This window comes from Aristolochia californica, unplaced genomic scaffold, assembly GCF_029961685.1.
Source record: "Aristolochia californica isolate CCGP_79_NKW_82.1479 unplaced genomic scaffold, dmAriCali1.0.hap1 SCAF_1, whole genome shotgun sequence".
In the NCBI taxonomy this organism is placed as follows: Eukaryota; Viridiplantae; Streptophyta; class Magnoliopsida; order Piperales; family Aristolochiaceae; genus Aristolochia; species Aristolochia californica.
The window spans coordinates 44,296-64,059 of record NW_027181770.1 but is presented as its reverse complement, the minus strand read 5'-3'; the positions used below and the strand labels follow the sequence as shown (position 1 = coordinate 64,059).

General features: G+C 37.8%; 1 pseudogene; it reads left to right on the top strand.

The window, feature by feature from the left end:
* The first annotated feature begins 1,105 nt into the window (after positions 1-1,105).
* Positions 1,106-10,318, top strand: LOC137959629 (DNA-directed RNA polymerase II subunit RPB2-like; annotated as a pseudogene).
* The last annotated feature ends 9,446 nt before the right edge of the window (positions 10,319-19,764 follow it).

Genomic DNA, 19,764 nt, shown 5'->3' with positions numbered 1-19,764 from the left:
GGAAATTCCCTGACAAGTTGGTTGCCAAGTTGTGGGCAATTTACCAAGTTCTAACCAAGGAATCGCAACTTTGATCCTCGGCTTACGGCTTAGGTGGGCTTCTTATATACATGGTTCCTTTTATACGCCATCTATACAATCATCAACCCTCTTCTTCTCTAAATTTTCTTGTGCTAGCACTAAGGGGGCACTACCATGTGCTTATTGTTTAATTAGTTGCAGCTATTTGTTTCTGATCAGTTATTTTTCTTGGCGAATGATTTATATAGATTTGTTTGGTGGCATCAAACTGGGTTCAAATTTGCTGAAAAGAAATTGAACAAGAGTTTCATATGTATGAATTTGCATGTACAATCTTTTGATCATGGTCGGACAGTTGAGATAATCGTTTCGTATGTTTCACACCAAATAACTTTGCATATTAGATCATTTTGAAGTCAAAATTTTAATATTATTTACTTATCTTTAAAATAATTAAAAATTGAATTTAAATAATTTTTTATTTAGAGTTTGAATTTGATTTAAATATATAAAAATTTAAGTCGGGTCAACCAAATTAATTAGGGATTCAAATTCAAACAAATTGGAGGAGGCTAGACTAGAAGAAAAAGGCTTAGTCCTATCTCTTAATCTAATTTACTTAAATCCAAATTTAATGTTAGCTCCTATATAAAACCATGGTAAAATCGAGTATCCTGTCCACAACCTTGTCAGTTTTTCCCTTGTCAATTGTCACCTAAAAACCGGCACTTAGCCCTCGCTAAAACTAGGACACGTCATGGCCATGAAGCGGTTACTGGTAAGAAGACCATTTCCTCGGCGGCGACGCGAATTCATGTTTCTCGCGCCTTCCTCGAAGGATCCACGACGATAACCACCTTTCGAAAAAGCCTATAAAAGACCCCTCAACTCATTTTTGCCGCGTTCTCAGCCCCCTCTTCCCTCTTCCTCTTCTAGAGTTTTCGGAAACGAGCTTGAGAAATCTGCTCTGCGACGTGTTTATCTGTAAAATACATAAAAAACTAACGCTCTGCTGCTTTAAGTTTGAACCGAACACCGCCAGACTTTAGCTATTCTTTCCCGTTCTTGGAAAGCCGGTGGATTCATGTACAACGGGGAGGACCAAGAGGACCAGTATCTGCATAATGACGCAGCAGAGATCACCCAGGACGATGCGTGGTCCTTTATTAGTGCTTATTTCGAGGAGAAAGGGCTTGTAAGACAGCAGCTCGATTCCTTCGATGAATTTATACAGAACACCATGCAAGAAATTGTGGATGAGTGCGGCACTATCGAGATTCGGCCCAATACACAGCATCAACCCGGACATTCCTCAGATTTTACTGATGTGCGGATTCTTTTCCTCTTGGCTATCTTTGTGTGGACCTAAGTTTTGACAGAAAAGCACTTGATTTTTAATGTCGAGACCTAGCTCATGTAAGTTTTAGGTAGATATACAGTTCGGGAAGACTAATTGGGCTTAAGATAGAGCCTGTTTGCTAGCTTCTATGACTTGTAAAAATTTTAAGGAGCAGAAGCTGGATACGAGCTGTAAAAGGCATCGGTTGATGAGGAATAATTGGCAACTAGAGCAACTTTAGATGTGGGCCGAAACAGAATCTCTTGCATCTCTGACTAGACTGAATCTGTTGTGCTTTTAGTCCTTCAATGGAACGGCGCATTCGGTAAACTGGAGGGGTAGTCAGCAGAGTTGGTTTATGTACTATAATGGCCAAGCTTGACTAGATTAGTTAAAGCATCCGTTTGGAAATTGGAGGTCGGAGCATGCAACTCTGCGGTAGGCTAAGCTTCGGCTAACTCATGTAGTTGGAACTTGGATTACCTGCTGTACTTGTTATAATATTGTTATCTCAAAGTAGCCTTATCCGTGATAAAACTGTTTAGTTTCTGAACTATAGGAGATACAAGGAGGTGATTTTGTGAAAGTGGCCCAGAGTTAGTCATATCATGGTGATTTTTAAAGTGAAAAAAAAAGAAACATAAAAAATAAAAAAGAATTGATGTGTTATTATGTTGTACCCAATATGCCCCTACTGCATGAACTGTGGCCTTCTGCAGTGAGCTTGTTTGCAAAATGGGCAACTTCAAATTTAGAAATTGTGTTACTTCCGGTTCTTGAAATTCTTGCCATCCCATACCATGTTGCTTAGACTACAGCTTTGAGGTTCTGTTTTATGCCAACTTGCCATCCCATATCATGTTGTTTAGATTACAACTTTCAGGTTCTGTATTATGCCACTTGTATGAACTACTACTGCTTTTTTTCTTCTTCGATGCCATCTCGTTAAGGGTACATGACAATTGATAAAGTGTAAAATAAGCCAAGGGAAAATTGTCATTAACCAGAGGATGATCTTAAGTGTTATGTCATCGCATTTTGTCTTCTCACTGCAATCTACGGAAGACTCTTGGAGGAGATAACAGCCAAAAAACAGCTCTAGCTATTTCTTTTTAGGTTCTGCTAATTTGCTGGTTTTAAGATATTTCTACTGTTGCTATTTTGTCACCAGAACAGACTAGAAACTAAGTTGTATTGTATGGTTCTACTGTTGGCTTAAGTCTGGATTGATTTGGTGGCTCTAGACTGCTGGTAAAAATTGAAATCATATAATGCTTGTCTTAGAGTTGGTTCTGTTGGAAAGTTTGTTAAATGAACACTGATTAACTTGCACCTGGCGTTATCCAGACTCTTTACAAGATCAGTTTTGGTCAGATATATTTAAGCAAGCCTATGATGACAGAGTCAGATGGAGAGACGGCTACTTTGTTCCCAAAGGCTGCAAGACTGAGAAACTTGACGTACTCAGCTCCCTTGTATGTGGATGTTACAAAAAGGGTCATTAGGAAGGAAGATGACGGTGAAGAAGTTGAAGAGAGGCAGGATTTTTCCAAAGTCTTTATTGGCAAGGTGAAATTTAATGCACGAACTAATTGTAATTTAACATATTAAAATGGCCCTCTCATCTTGGTTATTTTTGCTCTCAGGTTCCAATCATGTTGAGGTCCAGTTATTGCACGTTATACGAGAATTCTGAAAAGGATCTAACAGAACTTGGGGAATGTCCTTATGACCAAGGTGGATACTTTATCATAAATGGAAGTGAGAAAGTTTTGATTGCTCAAGAAAAGATGAGCACTAATCATGTGTACGTGTTTAAGAAAAGACAGCCTCATCTATACTCTTATGTAGCCAAGGTTCGTTGCACAACTGAATCACAGAGCAGGGCATCAAGCATGTATGTTGGTATGCTTTCTCGTGGTGGTGGTAGAGGGGTGAGTCTTAAGTCAGCTTGAGTAACTGTATCTCTTCCATCCTATGGGAGTTATTTTATAGTGTCACTTCTTGTTGATGATGATTTTCTTCTCAGCAGGCTACTATAGGGCAGTACATACAAGCTACTCTTCCATACATTCGTAAGCCAATCCCCATTATTATTGTGTTTCGGGCACTAGGATTTGTGTCTGACAAGGACATATTAGAGCACATCTGTTATGACTTCTCTGACACCTAAATGATGGAGTTGCTGCGACCGTCACTGGAGGAAGCATTTGTTATTCAAAACCAGGAGGTATTACATCTATCCTATTTGTTCCCCAAGTATGTTACTGTAGTGTTTTAGCTGTAGGTTTTGCTTGAAAAATTGTCTGTTTTTTGCTTATATGAACTTTTCACGTTCCTATGACACTTGTGTTTAAATGCCTGTAGAAGTACATACCAGCCTCCACTCATGGATCTGTTAAGTTGTTTGTTACGTGTCTGACAAAACATTCTTTTATGAGCACACTGTCTTAATTTGATAGCTTTTACTCATATTGTTAAGATAACTCAATTTTGACATGTTTCCCTTGAAGGTAGCTTTAGACTACATAGGAAAAAGAGGATCAACGGTTGGAGCCACAAAGGAGAAGAGGATCAGGTATGTAATCTTTTACCCCTCTTACTTGGTGGCAGGGATTTTGACTTGCCTCTGGTCTACAATTTGAAAATGGTTTTGGCTCTCAGCCTGAACATTATTAATGCCGAGGCTTGAATTACTTATTGCTTTGCAGGTATGCAAAAGAAATTCTTCAGAAGGAGATGTTACCTCATGTCAGTGTGGAAGAACATTGTGAAACCAAAAAGGCATTCTTTTTTGGGTGAGTTTCCAACTTGTATACAAAGATATGATTTCTGCTTCCAACCTTGGGGATTGAAGTCCTGAGTGATTTTGCCTCACAAAAAAAGCATTCTTGTTTTTTTTTTTTTTTTAAATGACTCTTTGAAGACTTTTTTTTTTAAGCTGTGTCTTCTGCTAGGTACATAATTCACCGGCTCTTACTGTGTGCACTTGGTCGTCGGGCACAGGATGATCGAGATCATTATGGGAATAAAAGGCTGGATCTAGCGGGTCCTTTGCTTGGAGGACTATTTAGAATGGTTAGTTGCATATCTAAAGTCTCCACAGAACTATATCTATATCTATATCTATATTGATATCTCTATCTGTCAATGTATCCATCTCTTTGTTGAACTATTTATCTACACCTATACCTAAATATATGTAATTCTCTATATATTAATCTAGCATTTTATTTTTCTGTAACCATTACTTTTCACTGGGTGCCAGCTATTCAGAAAGATGACTAGAGATGTGAAATCATATGTTCAAAAGGTTAGTTCATCTTTAAACTTACTAAGTTGGAAGTGATATTTCTCCTTGTTTATTGACTTCATTTATATGTTATATTTACCCATAGCTCTGTTACTTTTATTTGAGGAACAGTGTGTGGATGATGGTAAAGAAGTTAACTTGCAATTCGCAATCAAAGCAAAAACTATCACTAGTGGCCTTAAATACTCCCTAGCTACTGGAAACTGGGGACAAGCAAAACAGCTAGTGCCAGAGCAGGAGTTTCGCAGGTTCACTTTGTCTTTAGTTGCTTTTAGGAGTTCTTTAAAAAAATTATTTATTAATAGTTGCAAAATATTTTAAGCTAAAAATGCTAACATCTAGCAGGTATTGAATCGCCTGACCTATGCCTCCACTCTCTCTCACTTGCGAAGGTTGAATTCTCCTATAGGCCGAGAAGGTAGATTGTCTCTTCTATTGACTATTAATCGATTCCTCTCATAATCGGAGGCATGGTCTTTCCTCATCAGGGAAGTTAGCAAAACCACGACAATTACACAATACACAGTGGGGAATTATGTGTCCTGCCGAAACACCTGAAGGACAGGTATTGTGCTGTGCAATTTTTATACCTTTACAAATATTCAGTATTACAGCTATGGTTCATTTTAAAATAATGAATATTCTGATATTTTGGTTATCACAACAGGCTTGTGGACTAGTAAAGAATTTAGCATTAATGGCACATATTACAGTTGGATCAGCATCAAAACCTCTTTCGGCATTTTGGAAGAGTGGGGCATGGAAGACTTTGGGGTACTATTGAAGTTGACCCTTTTGCTTCTCAGTATTCACTTACCTATTGTTGGTTCTAGGAAATATCACCTGCAGTTATTCCTCAAGCTACTAAAGTTTTTCTCAATGGTTGTTGGGTTGGTATTCATCGTAACCCTGAGCTTTTGGTGAGGACACTTCGGGAACTAAGAAGACGGGTATGCATCAGTCTGGTCAAAGATCATCATCTTTTTTTTTGTTTATTTTGTGATTTATTTTATTTTATTTTTACATTTTTAACTTTTATGTGTCTATCCATGTTAGTGGGAGTAATCCCTCATAGGTTAACATATAAAAAAATTCAAGAAAAGTCATAAAGTTATTAGATGGCGAAATGCCTCCTAATTTTGGAGATATTTTTATTTTTATCTATCCTGATTTTACTGGATTTGATCAAATAGTGATCTTATCTATTTTGAATTTTAAATTTAAATTTTATTTAATTAAAGGCTGTAACACGATGTTGAACTGAGCTTTGATAATGAAATTTTGAAATCTCCTTGTTTCGGGTCTCTCCCCTCTCTCCCTCTCCTTCTTCTTCTTTCTTCTCTATTCTCCTTATAAATTATTCTTCTCTATTCTCTTATTTCTCATTCTGATACGACATTTCGCATACGACAATTAAAATCCATGCTTCGTCACATGTTTGTCCCGCATCAAAATGCCTCCTAATTTTAAAAACTCATATTTGCATTTGTAAGACTCCTGTGTAACTCTGAATATTTTCTCTTTGTAGTTAATAAAAATCGAACAAGATATGATTTTATTCGTTTTAGCTTGACATTTTGAAGAGCAGATTTAAGAGTGATGGAAGCACGAAACAAAGAAGATACCCTAATGATCCTAATGATTGTAGTCGGATTTGGAAAGTATTGCTTTAGATCTTCTCTAACGGTTTGATAGTCCAAACTTCTATAAAGGACTAAGAATGGGAAAGGGAATATCATTACGTGTTTTCCAAAATTCATAACTGAGAAAGTTTGGTTCAACAGTATGAAAAACCTGCTGCCTTCTCTTCCCAAAATGGGTTATACTGCCCCTCATTTGAGCCTCTCCTCTTTGAAATTGCTTTTCTTCCTTAATTTTTCTTATTAAATAAGAAAAAAAAAACAGATACATAGACACTAAGTAACCCTGGTAACTGAAAACAAATTACCACAACAACTGGAAATGAATTCCTTGCAGCTTTAGGGTCAATGTGAAAAGGTAATATTTAAATTTTCTGTAATTGGGCTGCCTGTGTTTTATATGAATGTTGAGCCTCAGTACCCTGGCAAACCACTAGGATACCATCCTTCTTCACCAACACCCCCCCCCCCCCCCATAGACACTAAGTAACCCTGGTAACTGAAAACAAATTACCACAACAACTGGAAATGAATTCCTTGCAGCTTTAGGGTCAATGTGAAAAGGTAATATTTAAATTTTCTGTAATTGGGCTGCCTGTGTTTTATATGAATGTTGAGCCTCAGTACCCTGGCAAACCACTAGGATACCATCCTTCTTCACCAACACCCCCCCCCCCCCCCCCCCCCCCCCCCCCCCCCTGCAACTCCATATGTGACCATTGAGCCAAAGTCCCAAGACCTTGCTAAATACTCATCTGAGGAATCAAAGTAGGGACATTACACTATTGTGGTGGCAAGCAAACTTAAGATGTAACACTGTACCTAGTATTGATATGTTGACATCTTCTGGGCTATTTCTTTTGAGAAGTGATCTCTAAAGTTCTTCTTCTAGCTGTTCATTTTGATTTTATTGAACCTGTTTTCCTTTCAAAGTTTTAGACCCTTATCTAACTCCCTAACTAAATTTGGGTTTGTATCAAAGAGCCTATATGATAAAAGTTATCGGCAGCGACTCCTATGGGATACTTCAGAGGTTATTTCAGTATCCTAAAATCTTCTGTTGACTTGAATAGGTCGATGTTAATACTGAAGTTGCTGTGGTCCGAGATATAAGCTTGAAGGAACTTCGGATATATACTGACAATGGCCGCTGCAGCCGACCTCTGTTTATAGTGGAAAACCAAAGACTACTAATAAAGAAAAAGGATATTTTATCCTTGCAGCTAAGGGTGGGTAATGTTTCTTTTCCTTTTCAGTTAGATCATTCAATCCTCTGATATTTACTTGAGTATTTTAAACTATCTTTTCTTTTCCTTCAGGAATCTGAGGAAGAAGGTTGGCACTCTCTTGTTGAGAAAGGATTCATCGAGTACATAGACACAGAAGAAGAAGAGACCACCATGATTTCAATGACCATTGCTGTATGTATAATAATTTTTAGTTTAGCACACCTGACTCTTCTCTTTTTGAAGTGTATTTGGTTTGTTAGCATGCGGTACCTAACACAACTCAATGTGCAGGATCTTACATTTGCAAGGGAGAATCCTGAAGAAGCGTACTCCATGACCTACACTCATTGTGAAATCCACCCTTCGATGATATTGGGTGTTTGTGCCTCCATTATTCCATTCCCTGATCATAACCAGGTCTGCAACCATTTTCTGATTATTAGGACTTAAAATTTATTTATTTATCCAGGGCATTCACTTCATTTAAATTTGGAAATGCTACCAGTCACCTCGAAATACGTACCAGTCTGCAATGGGCAAGCAAGCAATGGGAATGTATGTTACCAATTATCAGTTACGAATGGTATGTTGGAGATTTGATTCTATACAAGTTCTTAACTTCTGAATCTTTTCTTTCTATGATTCTGCTATTATTTGAAAATTGGATTGATGTAGATTTTAACTTTGTGTAACTTTTTTTTTTCTTGGTTCAGGATACACTAGCCTATGTACTCTATTATCCACAAAAGCCTCTTGTTACCACTCGTGCTATGGAGCATTTGCATTTCAGACAGCTGCCAGCTGGCATTGTATGATAGCTATTTCATGTCTTTCGTTGTTCAAAAATTTTATTTCTAGTTTTCATTGGAGTTTGCTCTTTACCAACTTTTTGTTTTTTGTCTTGAAACAGAATGCTATTGTTGCCATTGCTTGTTACTCTGGCTATAACCAAGAGGACTCTGTTATAATGAACCAGTCTTCTATTGATCGGGGGTTCTTTCGATCTTTATTCTTCCGCTCATACAGGTGTATCTGTGGTGTTCTGATTTTTTACTTAAGGGCTTCTATTTTAAGTTTTAACTTTCCTGTCTTGCGTGTAACTGAATGAATGAATGTTCCTTTACCAGAGATGAGGAGAAAAGGATGGGACCACTTGTTCAGGGAGAGTTTGCGCGTCCAAACCGGGAGAACACTATGGTAATCCTTTAATTATATTCTACAACTGCATGCAATTTGTTTGTTTGTAAGTACACTTAATGTTGTCAATGTTTAACAGGGAATGCGGCATGGATCATATGATAAATTGGATGATGATGGTTTTGCTCCTCCTGTGAGTTAATTTGCTAATTGTGTCTTATGGTTGCAACTTATTACACTTGCTCCTTGACTGTGGATTCTCTTGATTAGGGTACACTGGTCTCAGGTGAAGATGTTATCATTGGAAAGACGTCTCCCATGACTCAGGATGACACCCAAGGACAACTTTCACGATTCACCAAACGTGATCATAGCATAAGTTTAAGACACAGTGAAAGTGGAGTTGTGGACCAGGTTAGTCTTCATTTGTCAACCAATGAAAGATGATGCCCCTGAAACCATATGGATCCAACTAAGTTACTCTAGCTGAGGGAGATAATAAACCTGAAATTGTAAATTGTAGTATTATGAGTGTGATCTGCTGCGGCACCTTGCTAATTCATTTGTCTTTCAGGTTATATTAACAACTAACGCTGATGGTTTGAGGTTCACAAAAGTAAGGGTGAGATCTGTCCGGATACCTCAGATTGGAGATAAGTTTAGCAGCAGGCACGGTCAGAAAGGAACTGTTGGCATGACTTACACGCAGGAGGACATGCCCTGGACCGTCGAAGGCGTTACACCTGATATTATTGTAAACCCACATGCCATTCCTTCTCGTATGACTATAATGGGAAAGGTGGCTGCTCAGGTTGGAAAAGAAGGAGATGCCACGCCTTTCACTGAAGTCACAGTAAGTGTTTTTTTTTTTATATAAAAATAAAAATAAGGACAAATGGATCATCATCTAAGCATATAATTATTTGTTTAATTTCTTGATAAAACTGAAATTTACTTGTTCTCTTTTTCCATTACAGGTGGATGGAATCAGCAAGAGTCTTCAGGGCTGTGGGTATCAGATGCGTGGCTTTGAAACGATGTACAATGGCCACACTGGGCGTAGATTGTCGCGATGATTTTTATTGGTCCTACTTATTATCAGAGACTAAAACACATGGTAGATGACAAGATCCATTCCCGTGGGAGAGGACCAGTTCAGATCCTCACTAGACAGCCTGCAGAAGGACGGTCCCGTGATGGAGGTCTACGCTTTGGAGAGATGGAGAGAGACTGCATGATTGCACATGGGGCTGCACACTTCCTCAAGGAGAGGTTGTTCGACCAAAGTGATGCTTATAGAGTTCATGTATGTGAGAAGTGTGGCCTGATTGCTCTTGCAAACCTCAGAAAATGACCTTCGAGTGTAGAAGCTGTAAGAATAAGACAGATATTGTTCAGGTACACTTTTTACTTTGTTTCTCTTGGATTACTTTATTTACTTCGAGTCTGGCGGTTTCTGATGGTCTTCCAGATCCTTATTTTTTCTGTATCTGTGATCATCCGAGTGCATGGTTGACAAGTCCATTTGATTTTGTAGGTACACATACCATACGCTTGTAAGCTGCTCTTCCAGGAGCTCATGGCCATGGCCGTAGCCCCTAGAATGATTACTAGGGATATGAATCCTTCCAAAGCCTAGAAGAACGGAGCATGAAGACCCAGTTAAATGTATATGCCGTATAATCCTTTCAGGTTTAAAAAGTTTCTTCTGTCTTCCACCTGACAGCATTGCCTGCGTCATTGGGTTGGAGCTGAGGATGATGAAACTACTTCCTCAAAACTCTCAAACGCGATGAACTTGGGAACTCTTGGGCTAAAAGATTATCAATATCGAAGCAAATGCGTTTGTTACTGGCAAGTATGGAGTCAAATACCCCAGGACTGGCTCAAAAGGATGGCCGAGAATGTAACTATGCTGAGAACCTCTTTTAAAAGATGAGCTCTCTTTTATCATTTCCAACATTAACAGTGCTACCGTGTAAAGATGTAACTAAGCTGAGAATGTTCGGTGGTAATTGCGATTGCTATAGTGAGAGATTTTAACCTCACTCGCTTTTGTTAATAGTTGTCTAGTTAACTGTTAGGGTGGGACAGCTTCTATAAAACGCTGGGCCCTTGCAGGATGGCTGTAACGGGATGACCAATTGTGATTATGTAGTTTCAAGATGTATGGAAATGGAAGTTATCTTTTCATGTGGAACATAATTTAGCTTATATTCATGTCTTTTTGTTTATGTTACAAAGTTGGATTCAGTAATGTGTCTAATTATCGAATTATTTTAGGATTATTGTTGACTGGAAATAGATTTCATATTGATAGTGTTAAAAAATATGGTTAGGTGAACAAAAACGCTTGTTCATTTTAAAATGATTAGACATTTAGAAGGTTTATTACTTAATTCTATAACTTAATATTATTACTTCAATATTTTTCAATGTAGTGTTTTTTGTACTCAAGATTTCCTTTTGAGTTTAGGCTTACAAGTGAGTAGATATCCCACAAATAATTTGTGGGGCTTTGGTTTATATACACTTTTTGTTCAATCTAATTCTATTTCCTTTTGTTCGATATTAGAAATCATACTTTTTAACTACTTAGGACTATTGTTTGATATTGGAAATCATACCACTTAATATTTATTAACGTGAGATTTTTTTTCACTGAACACTCCTCATGTCTATGTTTAAAAATAAATAGTAACACACGAAATAAAACCTCACAACAAATTCAAAACTAGAGTAATACATATAGGCGTACTCAAGTTCTATTCCAAAGTAATTAGCCATTTAAGAAGCTCATGATTTGAAATTATAATCCAATACCAGATATTAACATTTATCAATATATATATATATATTCTTTTTTACTTCACACTTTCTCATGTTCAAGCTTATGCACATGGGCACAAACTCTTGGTACGAGAGCAAGATGTACATGGGTTAAAACTATAAAATATAAGAATGATGAATAATATTGTCGTGATTCTTATTGATCAGGTGTAAACTATTTATAGAATTATACAGAGATATTGTAAGTGATTAGGACTCTACAATTTGAGTCTCTCTCTAATTCAATTACTAGTTATCTTTATCTCTATCACTATCACTATCTATCACTATGTTTATCTCTATCTCTATCTCTATCTCTATCATGCCCCTGCAAGATGGAACTCCAAGAGGAGAGAGGAGAGTCCAATCTTGATCTTCAAAAAGAATGTTCTTAAAAGTGGTTTGGAGAGAGCAACGACACTGGAGGCGGCTAGTGCGAACGTAATTTCATCGTCAAGTGGCAGAGCAACGGCACTTGAGGCGGGTGGTGCGGATGGAATTTCATCGTCAGGTGGCAAAACAGCGACACTGGAGGCAGCTAGAGCAGCGACTAGGGTGGACATAATTGCTTCGTCTGGCAGAAAGACAACGATTGGGGCGGACATAATCTCATCGTCCGGATAGGATGAATTCATCGAGTTTTTTTTTAAAAATGTCGCAAGTGCGAAACTCACACGTGTCAAAGCCCACTTCACACGGGCGGGACAACACGTCAAGGGGGAAATAATTTCCCCCCTAAACTTAGGTCGTCTCAGTGCTGCCAAGACCAAGGGGGGGGGGGGGGGGGGGGGGGGGGGGGGGGGGTGGGCCTGGGGCGAGGGCGAGCGGCAACGGGGTAGATCGATTTCGGCAACAAATCGACGACGAGAGAAGAGAGGGCACTGTGTAACGCCGTCTGGCTGGGGGCTGGCAGCAGCAAGACGGAACAACAATGTTGACACCGACGAGACAGAATAGCGACGACAACAGAGGAATAATGAATAGTGAGAGGGACAGAGAGACACCAAGACGTCGAGCAAAGTGGCAGCAGAGCGAAGTAAGCGCCAGAGGGAGGTGTTTGCACGACACCAAGCAACTGGACTAACTCTGTGTTTTTTTTTTTTTCTAAATACCTCTGGCGAGATTGCACGGAGAAAGGAGAAAAGGAAGATAAAATAATAGGTATTAGCAGCTGTAGTGGGTTGCAACTATGAAGACAACTTCTGATAAAGATTTCCAACGATGGCAGACTGGTCCTGATTAATCAATCGGAAGCTCTGATACCATATAGAATATAGGAATGATGAATAATATTATAGTGATTCTTATTGATAAGTTGTAAACTATTTATAGAATTATATAGAGACATTGTAGGTGATTAGGACTCTACAATTTGAGTCTCTCTATAATTCAATTACTAGTTATTTTTATCTCTATCATTATCTATCGCTATGTTTATCTCTATCTCTATAAAAAACAGCCTACATGTTTTTTTGGGAATTTGTGCATTATGTATTTAGGTATTTACATTTCAAGTCCACAAACCTGGACATAAGAGAGCGTGTTGAGTGGGAAATAAATGTTAAGAAACTATATTGGATTATATAGTTAAACAATACGCCTCCTAAGTAATTAATCCTTTTGAGATGAATCAAATTAAAAATGACAACTATCTTAACACTTCTCAAATGTAAGTCCTCTTTATATAGATAAATTTTATAGAGCGCAATGCTCAAGTAGAGGTGTCAGTGTGAGATTTTAGATTTAAGTTTAGGTTAAAATATATTTGTCTGTGTAGTGTTTTATATTCATAGAAAAAAGTAAATGAGAACTAGATCCGATTTGCCTTCCCTACATAATGGAAAAGGATTAAGATAGATTTTCTTAACTAATTTTATAAAGTAAAGCCAATATTTTATAAAATGTAAAATTTTCTCTTTATGTTCAAAGAAGAGAAAATTGAATCTTGTGGTGAAGTCCATTTTTCTGTCTTTTACATCTATTCTAATTTTCCTTTTTATCCTTTTTCTATTATTTATGACCCTTAACTGATTTTGGGACATAGTGGCCAGTTGGTACCTGGTAATATTACTTGTTTGACCACATGAATATCACCAGATTTATGAGAGGCCCCGGTGGAAAAATAGTATATGAGAAAATTTTATTTAAAAATATAAAATTAAATAACATATTAGTTATTTTGAATAGAAAGAATGCCATATTAGATCATATGGGTATTTCCACTATGAAAAAGTGGGATATCTTAATCTTTCATATGACATATAAAAAAATAGGTTTTTTAAAGTATTGTCATAACTACAAAAAAGAAAGACCAATTGAGGATTATATGTTTTTATGTTTATATGACAAGTATGAAAAAAGGATAAATATATTTTACTCATTTTGTGTGAAGGAAAAGAAGTAGGCTAATGGTATGTTTATTTTTTTAAACCATTAAAGAAAAAAAGTAAAACAGAGAATTTGTTTAGTTTATAAAACACGAGAAAAAAAACAGTTTAAAAATGGTATTTTGCAAATTTCAGTTTAAAAGACTTCAAGTTATCAAAACAAATGAGCAATAAGCTTTCTCCTTATAGAACTACATTTCCTAAGTTAAAGACTCAACATAAATTACCAAAACTATTGAAAAAGGTGGCACTAAATAATTTTAAATAAAAAAAAATTTCACTTACACCTTGTTAGTGACTTTTCCACGAAACACTGGAATGACATTTTTCTAATAGAAATGTTTTTAAGGACCATTAATGCCACATATTTCTTGAAAACACTTTTCTAACTGGAACTTCTTACAAAAAAAATCCTATAATTTTCTAGGTAAGATCTACCAACTAAGATGGGCCGAAAAATAAAATGAAATTTTTTTAACAAGTAGTTGATAATTGATGTTGTAATACTTTTAGTTTATGGTGATTTTGTTTTTGATAAATTATTTCAGTAAAAAATTATCGGATAAGTATAGTAATGTGCGAGATTGATTATTATTTTCTATTTATTTCCTTGGAAATGGCTTTAACTAGTCCACACAATTTCCCTATGGAAATTTTTAAATTTTTCCATGCAATTTTTTAGCAAGACACTAATAGTTTTTTATCTGAAGGAAATGTCTATCCTTGGAAAACAAATTCTAGTTTAATCCAGGGATATAAATTTTCAACCATGGTCTTATTGTTTGTTTGTGCTACCATAGTAAAATAAAATAACAAAAAGTTATTTCTTATTAGATAAAATTGTCTTTGACTTATTTATGTTGTCAAGAAACAATGAAAAATTAAACACTAGGTGGAGGTTTGAGATGAGTAGTCATGAAGGACATCTTGGATTCTTCTTCCTTTAGTTTTAGAATATTTTTTCTATAGTTTTCAGCACATTTTCCTATCTATTTAACATTTTAAAGGGTCAGAAAAATCAAGTGAAAAAAAATTCTTATCCTAAAAATTCAGCAGAAACACTAATTTTGCTAGTTTTTTTTCTTCAGTTATTGTGAAATTTCAAAAAAACTTACTTGTAAACCAGCTGATAAAATTTCAAAAAATCTCAACTGAATACTCACAATGTGATCTTCGCCATACACCTGCTGCAACTCTCTCTCACAAATTCTTGAGTCCCATCACGGCTCCCATTATCAACCACAATGATTTCAAACTCAATTTCCCTAACCAAAACAAAAGGAGAGAAGATAGTTACACTCATTGGTCTCCTAATCAAATCCTCCACTCAATCTAGCATAACATTTTTTAGAGAATTCTGTAATGCAATGAAGACTTCTTTTTCACATGTTGTTGAGGAGATTCTTTTGACGTATTGAAGACTTCCCACCGAATGGGAAGAGGGAACCACTGGATCCTCCCCCTGCAAGTGTGACCTCCTAATGCTTTTTGAATTATAAATCAGCTAAATCCAGTTAATGCTTGATCATGTCAGCTCATTTACAACTCATGGAAAATATTAAAGGGTATAACTTCAAGATTGAACTGTTATACAAAATTTTATCAGTTTAGAAGTTAAAGAGGAGTTGGGAAATACAAGTCATTGAGTATTCTTTCAACAACAGAAAAATCATTGAGTAGCATCGCACTTTTATCTGAGTAGAAAAAAAATTTATTTTCTCAGCCAAGTTATGGAATTGGTAACAAAAGAGAGATTTCAAACAAAAAATGACAAGGAGACACATGTACCTGAGGTGCTTAAAGACAAGGTAGACAAAAAGCGCAATGTTCAGGCGCTCATTGTCGGTGGGCACAATAATACTGTACTTATCCTTGTTCTTCTCTTCCATCTTCTAAACTCTTCTTGCGAACTCTTGGTATGTTGGTTGTACACGTCCTTAGCAAGTGATGAAAGCATTAGCTTGACTCTAGAAAAGAATTCTAGATCTTTTTTGAAAGAAATGATATGCAGAACAGAATAATGAAATTGTAAGCTGTGTTTGACAGAGCAAACTGAGGGAACAGACAAGAGAATTGAAGGAAAAGAGAACAAAAGAAATTTGGAAATGCCCACTGGTGCTTTGAGACAAAGATCCTACTATGAAATTTTTTTAGAAGTATTTACATCAAGTTTTGACAATTGGGAAATACTATCATTTACCGGGCATAAAATGAGAGATTAGCTCAAATTTATGTTCAAACTATTCATCGAATGGAAAGATGTGCAAAACATTTGATCTCCCACTCAAAAAGGCATTTTATGGAGATCTTCGATGAGATTTCTACTACCTTGGCCATCATTTAGAGGCACACTATCAGTATTGCAAATAAAATATATGTTCTCTAGCTAAAAGCTTTCTTTCAATAAATTTTTGGGGAAAGCATTAATTTTGTTCAACCTTTTTTCCGTTGATTTCTGTATCCTTTATGTAGACCACTGCTTCTTACTCCCTAAGGAGCCCATTTACCTTCCTCCAAAGGAATCTTTCTTTCATGGTGATTCTAATTTTTTTAGAAAGAAAAAGGCACAACATAAACCATATCTTCCATTCCAACTACCAAATTGATCATTGCAAAGAGAAGAACCAGATCTTGAATTTTTTCTTGCCATGAAATGATTTAAAAATATTACAAAATCAGAAGATAGTTCTCTGTCCAATTGGTATTTTGTAATATACAAGCAACCATGGCAAATATAAAGAAACTGAGCTCTAAAGTAGGCTCCTAGGGTGTCCTAGACTATGTGTAACCTAGCTGTAAATGTTGAGCACGGTGGAGTCTGGTCCACAAGTGCGAGCAGGACATGAAGGGCATTCGTGATTTTAATTTGCCCTTTGGCGTATGCTACAATCAAGGAAAAATTAAAATCTCCCTTGGTTCGATTTTATTATTCTCCTTTTCGTGGTGTGTCTTCGGGAAACAGAGAGCGGAAGAGAAAATCAGGGCTTTGACACTGTTGCTGGAAATACAGCAATGCGGGAATCATGTTGTTGCCAGAAGAGCGACGTCATCGTTGGAAGAGTGAGGTCGTCGCCAGAAGAGCGAGGTCGTCACTATTGCTGCCCAGAAACAGCAGCTCAGGACCGTTCTCGCCGTTGCTGAAAAGAGGCTGTTGTGCCTCGCTGTTGTCGGGAGAAAGGTTGCTGTGTGTTGCCGGAAGAGAGGCTATTGTGCCTCGTCGTTGCCGGAAGAGAAGGACGACGCTATTTCTGCAGAGAACAGGCTTTGTTGGTCAACGCTACAGAGAAAGGTCTCTGCTGGTCGACGCTACAGAGAAAGGTCTCTGCTGGCTGTGTAAAAGGTGAAAAGAAAGATACTGGTCCCACTTGTATTGTGATTCCTCTGATTGAAGAAATAAAAATCCTTTGCAGCTCCCGTGGACATAGGCAATTTGCCGAACCACGTAAAATTTTGTGTCGTGTGATTACCTGTCTCTTTATTGTCATCAATTTTTCATAACAACTGGTATCAGAGCAGAGGTTCGGCTCAGGGAAAAATGATGGCTGGAGACGAAGTGAAGGTATCGGGGATCGAAAAGTTTGATGGCAAAGACTATGGATTCTGGACGATGCAGATAGAGGACTACCTCCATGGGAGGAAACTCCATCTTCCACTGTTGGGGAAGAAACCGGAAAAAATGGAGGAAGACGATTGAAATCAGTTGGATCGACAGGTTATGGGGATTATTCGTTTAACCCTATCGATATCCGTTGCACACAACGTTAGTAAGGTGAAGACGACTATGGGTCTCTTAGAGGTTTTGTCAGGTATGTACGAAAAACCTTTAGCGAATAACAAAGTTTATTTGATGAAAAAGTTATTCAATTTGAAGATGGTAGAAGGTACATATGTTGCACAACATTTGAATGCTTTCAATACTATCACAAATCAATTATCATCTGTTGAAATTGAATTTGATGATGAGATACGTGCACTGATACTATTGGCTTCATTGCCAAATAGTTGGGAAGCCATGAGAATGGCTGTGAGTAATTCTGCCGGTAAATCAAAGTTGAAATATGATGATATTCGTGATTTGATTTTGGCTGAGGAGGTACGCAGAAGGGATTCAGGCGAGACTTCGGGTTCGAATTCCGCATTGAATGTTGATTCTCGGGGGAGATCACATGACAGGAACTCAAATAGAAACAGATCAAAGTCAAAGTATAGAAGCAAGAGTAAGTCAAGGCCTGGTCAGCAGACAACTTGCTGGAACTGTGTCAAAGCTGGCCACTTAAAGAGAAACTGTAAAAGTCCTAAGAAGACTGAGAATGATAGTGCAAATGCAGTAACTGAAGAAGTACAAGATGCACTATTGCTTGCAGTTCATAGTCCAGTTGATGACTGGATACTGGATACTGGATTCAGGGGCCTCATTCCATACATCCTACCATCAGAAGATAATGCAAAACTATGTTGCAGGTGACTTTGGGAAGGTATATTTGGCTGATGGAGAAGCCTTGAACGTGGTGGGGATGGGAGACATTGACATTGCACTCCCTAACAAGAACAAATGGACTTTGCAAAAGGTCACACATATTCCTGAATTGAAGAAGAACCTCATTTCTGTTGGGCAGCTTGATGACTGTGGCCATTCAGTGGTGTTCTCAGATAACACCTGGAAGGTCACCAAAGGAGCATTGGTACTGGCTCGGGGTAAGAAAATCGGTACACTCTATTCGACTACTGGTTTGATTAATACTATTGCTACTACCGTTGCAGAAAGCACAACAGATTTATGGCATTGCAGGCTTGGCCATATGAGTCAGAGGGGCATGACAGAACTGCTGTCCAGAGGCAAGCCACCAAAACTGAAATCAGTTGATCTCAGTATGTGTGAGAGTTGCATTATGGGGAAACAGAAGAAGGTTAGTTTTTTGAAGGGTGGCAGAACACTGAAGAAAGAAAAACTGGACCTTGTGCACACAGATGTGTGGGGACCTTCCCCAGTGGCATCCCTTGGAGGTTCTCGTCACTATGTCACGTTCATTGATGATCATAGTAGGAAGGTATGGGTTTATTTTTTGAAGCATAAATCTGAGGTATTCAATGTGTTCAAAATTTGGAAGGCCATGGTTGAAACTGAGACAGACTTGAAACTGAAATGTTTGAGGTCTGATAATGGCAGTGAGTATATTGATGGCGGGTTCAAAGAATATTGTGCAACTCAAGGTCTCAGAATGAAGAAGACCATTCCTGGGACACCACAGCAAAACGGAGTTGTTGAACGTATGAACATAACCATCAATGAGCGTGCTAGAAGCATGAGGTTGCACGCTGGATTACCACCTACTTTCTGGGCAGATGCAGTCAGTACTGCAGTTTACTTGATCAACAGAGGACCATCAGTTCCGTTGGATTGTGGATTGCCAGAGGAGGCCTGGATCGGGAAAGAGGTCAAATTTTCTCATCTTAAACTTTTTGGTTGTCTTTCTTATGTTCTTCTTGATTCTGATGCTCGTAGTAAACTTGAGGCCAAGTCAAAGAAATATTATTTTATTGGCTATGGAGACGAGGCATTTGGCTATCGTTTTTGGGATGATCAGAGTCGAAAGATTATAAGAAGCAGGAATGTGATTTTCAATGAGAGGATTGTATACAAGGACAAGTCCAGTACAGTTGCTGAAGCAGCTCCTCAGGAGTCCGAGTTCGTGAGATTGGATGACCTACCAGAGGCCACAATGCAGTGCGGAGATGCGAGCGACGGGGAGAGTGGGTCCAGTGCACCCACTCCTATTATTCCTCAGTCAGATCCAGAGCCATCCACTCCTATAGCTGCAGTTCGCAGGTCAGTTAGGACTATTCGGCCTCCACAACGTTTCTCACCTAT